The sequence below is a fragment of the Hippocampus zosterae genome, chromosome 11 (genome assembly GCF_025434085.1).
Source record: "Hippocampus zosterae strain Florida chromosome 11, ASM2543408v3, whole genome shotgun sequence".
Classification (NCBI taxonomy): domain Eukaryota; kingdom Metazoa; phylum Chordata; class Actinopteri; order Syngnathiformes; family Syngnathidae; genus Hippocampus; species Hippocampus zosterae.
This window is the reverse complement of record NC_067461.1, coordinates 22,925,792-22,931,791: the sequence shown is the minus strand read 5'-3', so window position 1 is coordinate 22,931,791 and position 6,000 is coordinate 22,925,792.

Below are 6,000 nucleotides of genomic sequence, written 5' to 3'. Positions count from 1 at the left end.
TTTGAGTGTGGTGTGGGATCAGCTACACATCACCATAAATGGCGCTTTTCACAGGTCTCTTAACTCATTGTTTTTCATACATTATTTTGGTGACCACTGAGTTTTTCTTTCATGAACAGAGGAGTATATATTTCGACATCTATAAGCATGGAATGCCTCTCCCTCTCCCTACCAGTACTTTGGCAACCAGTACTGTACTTTGAATGAGCCTGACTCGACAAGCAAAAAAAAAATCCTACTTGGCACACACACACACACACATTAATATCAATGACAAGCCTTCACGAGTATCTGACAACATAAAATAGGGCCGTATGCCAGCCCTATACAATAAGTGGTTTCGGTAAAAAGATAAATATCAATATGCAAGATTTTATTTCTATAAATCTCTGCCATTATATTTTAAATTGCTCATTCACAACCTTCTGACAAAATGACTTGCCCGACTTCAGTGGAGGCAACGCAGCCATCTCATTACCTCTGCGTCCCGCGTCCTCGACGCACAATTTTGCCGCAGGACGCAGTTCCAAATAATGTGCGTTTTTGGGACGCCAGGAAATTTCTCGGTCAAAACAAAAAAAACACTACGACACACACGCCAGCGATCCCGCTGCCGTGTAGCAAACGTGTTTATGATTCGTCAATTAAGGATGATTAGACTCTTAAGGATGGAAGAGACCTGCTTTTGTTCTTATAAGCCTCCTCTCTCTCTCTCTCAGCCGCACACACACACACTAGCACGCACCGTTAACACTTATTTAAGATCAAAGAATAACCCACGTGATAAGCCAGAAAGAAGATGCACAGCCAATCAACATGGCTTTGCTGCATCTTCTCAGCCCCCCTCACCCCACATGTACTGTATATGTTGCTCTATGTGACTCACTGTTTTGCCGAGTTTCGCTGCTCCTCGCAGACCGTTTGCGCCCTTTTTTATGAATATGTGAAAAATCCGCGATGCACTGAAGCCGCGAAAAACGAACTGCGAAATAGCGATGGATCACTTGTTGAGGAATGGGAGCTGTCAATTTGCTCTTGGCCCTTCCTTGGTTACAGATTCTTTTATCTCTCTATAAGGTGGAAGAAGACCCAACACCACGTAGTCTTTTCTTCAGTTTATCGCAACGCAACACGAATCGATTCGGGCTCCTGTGAGTCTCAGATTTCATCAGGAAGCCCCGAGCAACTTCAGTCACACGTACATATAGGCATAGTATGTTAATTATGGGCGGGCAGTCCTTCCCCGTATGTAAAAACCTGAAACAAAGAAAGTCAAGCAAAGTTCTATGTTGGCATTTTGACAAAGTGCAGACCATATCTGCTGGTTCACAAACCTTGAGACTAGGTTTACTCCTCGAAGGCACTTGGCAGCCTTCAGGGACTTTTACGAAGTGGGAGGCGGAAAGAAGATAGCCAGGTGCTGTTAATCACTCAAGGGGAATCAGGGCCCCAACTTCACCCTACACTCTTTGTTTTAAGTACAAGCAAATGTTCAGGACAGAGACTAGTGTCAATAGTTCTCATAGCAAGATGAAATTCATCAACAATGTTCTACTAATACTTCTAGCGGAATAATTCCTTAACAAATCCCTCTCTTGATCACAATTAATATTGTGATCACAAAACTTCGGTGTCAAATTCCGTCGTCAAAGCGGAACAACCAATTCTGTCTTGTGCAAAGCATCATCAAACAAACTACAGCCGGAAATAACAGCTTCAGCGAAGCCTGCCACCAGTGCCCACATTAGTAGAGAAATAGAGACCAAAATAACCAGTATAATCAGAAAGATATGTTATTAGTTCTGGGCCCCCTATGAGAACTTTGTCTTGGTTTCACGTCCAGTCGTCCTTCCGAATGTCACTTTGAAGTTGGAGACGCTTCTTGGGGCTGACGCATTCCTTCTCGGTAGACAGCATGATGGGTCCTTTCTGTCACTCTGCGTGGTCCCATTCATCTCGGCTGGTGCCACTTCCGCTGTAGGACCCCCAGATACACATGCTCGGGATACATCTGTGGTTTCATGGAGTGTTCACCCTGGAGTCTCGTCCGCTCCTGAAAATAGGAGACGAGAACACTCAATGACTCCTTGTCTGCTTCATGGGGAATCGTTTGTTGAAGAGCCCCCAGGTCCATGGATTGCCATGGAGCGGGGAACTCCTGGTCACGTCCCATCTTAAAAGGTGTGAGAGCCGTGGTGGACTTAACGGTGGACCTCATGGTGAAAGCGCAAGTGGTAGCGCCTCATCCCAATCCGATTTCTCTGAGGTCATCACCATCTGAGTTTTTGATATAAGCCTCTGATACGTTGGTTCGAGCTTACCTTGAATTGCAGATGAAAAAACCCATGCCTCCCGAATTGGAGTCTTCAATTTAGTTGCCGACAGGACTGGACGTCCATCAATTTCATGCCGATACAAACCAGTCTCATCCCTGGCCACCCGGTTAGTTCTTCTCCTCCGGGATACCCTCTCTTGGTCTGAAATAAGGTTGTTAGTTTGGAAAACATACAATTTCCCATTTTTGATTCCACTTCCATCACTAAAGATCAAGTCGTCTTCTGCTGTCTCTTTAGTCATCTAGTCTGCTTTGTCATTCCTTACTTTTACGTGGGAAAAGTCCTTCTAATATGTGTCCTGCATTTAATAACTACTTCTTTTGGTTTTAGCAGAGCCTCTCTAAGTTTTTGTTTCTTTGTTTTTTCTTCACTATGTTGAATCGATGTTCCTGTGGCAGTTTTAAAATTTTTTTATTGTAAACATTTGCCTCATGCTGCCGCATATCTGATGCATGCTGAATGTTTTTGTTCAATTGGGTCCAATTGCATGCTGACGTATGTCAAAATTCATCAAAATTAGTCTTTTACTTCCCTGTTTTTCACGTTCCTGCCATTCACGTTCCCCTCTCTTTTCTGAAAAAGAACTACAGAAACAGAACCTTCTTTTTCAGAAACATCTCAGTAAATCAGCTAGACCAGGCTGCACAAAAGAAACCGGCATCGCTGTACCTTCTGATGTGTTCAGTCTCCCCAAAAATATAAAGGCAGTGCACATTGTAATTTTCACATGCGATAGTTTGAAACCGCAAAAAGCCAAACGTCAAAGGAGCCACCACATGGCATCCAAACAACAAATCTTAGATGATGCATTACTATACCGAATAAGCACGACGCCATCCGTAGGTCGGAAAGAGGAGAGTACCTTGGATACTTGGATAAAAATTCCAGAAGACAAAATCGAATACGTGGGGCAACCGAGTGTAGTAAAATTTAACTCCAAGGTGAGAGAATGAGAAAATTCCCTATACGATTCTGAAAGTGGTATATGGAAAAAACCGTAGCTAAATCGATTACAAAAAAGGTGTACGAATGAGAATTTTTGGATATTTGAGTAGACGGCAAAAAAGTATGAGCAGCGCGGCCATGTCAGGCCTCGATACCAGTCAATGAGATGAGATCCTCTGACAGGTCCACTCTGGCTGCCACACCCTTAAGGACCTACAATAATTGAGGAGGAGGGAACATTAAATAAATTGCCTTGTGTTTCACCCAACCAGGCCATGCGATAAATTTCAATCTCTAGTTTGTCAAAAGCATTGTGCAGCGGGAAGGACCGATCAGCGGATGGTAAGGTCATATGGAGGAAGTCTAAGGAGACCAAAGCCGATACTGTTGGAAGACAGAGTTCAGTGGTGGGTCATCGGCTGACTTTAGCAACAGTCAGCCTTGTATCAGCAGGCATTGGGAGCAAGTGTGGTCCAGCATGTTCAAGTTCATGACAGTCTTTCAGTGAGGCCAGCAGTGATCCCTATTGTTGGGGATTCGGGTACCCATGGAGCAGATGGGTATTGTCCATTTGGAGGTGCCGTATCCTGTCATTGTTGTTGGTTTTGCGGAGGAGGAGTCAGAGCTTGTTGATCATAGCCTGATTGATGAACAGGTGGGTGCCGGCGGTGCGGGCATTTCCTTGTCCAATGATTCACATCACCACAAATGAAACAGCCAGCTTGGCTCCCGTGACTTCCTCGTCCACGCCCACCTTCCCGTCTCAGACCTCCCCCCAGCCATGCGTCTCGGCCCTGCCTTGTGGGCAGGCCGTAATGTTGAGGTGTGGCTTGGAGCTGCGGTGTGGGTGTGATCAGCCGTGGTGGAGCCTGTCGAGAGACACTGATTGACATTTGATTAGATCTCCCAAGTTTCTCTTTTTTTGCATGCATTACTGGAGGCTCTCTTAGCCTCTTGTATTTGTGAATTCAAAAAGTTGTTCTGTAGCTTGGATGTTTTCTCAGTCTCTTCCTCGGCTCTCATTCGAGATTGTTGCACATAATATAGGAAATGAGTTCGCCAATTCACGTCATCTGAAGTGGGGAGAGTGGGAGAGTTAGTCATTTTCTGCACATCAGACGGACAACCCCCCAGCACTGCTTGCCTGAACAAAGCTTGATTCAATGGATGACTATTGGGGTCCTGTCCTGTGACAGTCACCCAAGCATCCATACAATAAACCAAATAAGTCATTGGGTGTACCTCAGATAGCAATTCAAACGCTAATTGTTGTGGAGGACCCAATGTTGTTGGATAAATGGAACTCAGCGTGTCTGATTTTCTATCATTCAACCTAGTCAATTTGCAAGCGGCTATTCCCTCTAAAACGTCCATAATCTCTTTGGGTAAATACTTACTCTTAAGCCAGTCTATTGCCCACAACTGTATGTCATCGTAAGTTTTAGGCATATCCAGCAACATTTGCCTCATCAATTCAGTCTCCTTAGTTACAAAAGTGGTCGCATCCCAAACACTCATGCTTTCATTATCCTGTTTAATTTGCATACATTTTTCTACTTTTAACAATTGTTTATGAACCACCCTGGGCAGATCAGGGGGAAGCTTGGCATACAAGGGATTCAGGTGGGGGCCAGTAAAATGGCTAGTATGTGTTATCCCCTTCCTCTAGGTTTGTGCTTACAAACCTGCCTGTGGAGCCTACACAATGATTAAAGTGCCCCTCTGTTAAGACGTTTATAAATGTTTTTTTCACTCAATATCTTTAACCCTCACAACAGTGTCTGCGATTATGATGAATATAGACACATTTTCGTGCGTCTGGTGAGCTCAGGTCTCTCTGCCTGCAGATTGACCATCCGCTCCAATTTCCTTTTTCTTGTCTATGTACAAGTGACCACTCGGCGCTTGTAGTGAGGTCCTAATTTTAGCGCTCGTCACCTCATGCGGTGAAGGAGGCATCCTCGCTGCCTTGTTTATCATAACTTTGTCGAGTTACTTTGGTTATATATTTTTTTTTCTTTTTCCAATGTCGAAGGCAGTGGTCAAACTGCCCATGAAATGCAATACAGTATATAGAAGAACCTCTACTTGTCAACTTGACCCTCTCTTTTCCCCTCGCATATCAACCACATCATATTATCATCTTAGAAACATCCACCGGCTCCGCTCTTTTCTCACTCCTCACATTCAAAGCCATCCATAACCTAGCCCCTCCATACCTATCTGACCTCATCCACATTCCTACACTTGTCCGCTCTTTTCGTTCCTACTCCTCTCTCCTTCTCTCTGCCCCCCCTGCTCGTCTCGTCACCATGGGAAACAGAGCCTTCAGTCGATCTCCTCTCCAGCTCTGGAACACACTCCCCGCTGACCTTCGTAATACAGACTCATTAACACATTTTAAATTCCGCCTCAAAACACATCTGTTTGGACAAGCCTATTCACTCGGACCATAAAGACATTATTCTTTCTGTTGTTGTATTTTTTTTTCTTATTTTATTTGATGTTGATCTTAACATTGTATTCGTGATTTTAACTGCTTGTTGTAAGGTGTCCTTGAGTTCATAGAAAGACCCCCACAAATAAAATGTATTATTATTATTATATTATTATTATAGCTCAAATTGAATACACTTAGTTTTTTCTTTTTATATTTCAACCTATTGTCTTATTCTTACAATTTATTCTTAAAACCTTGTTTTCTCGCTTTACTTACCCC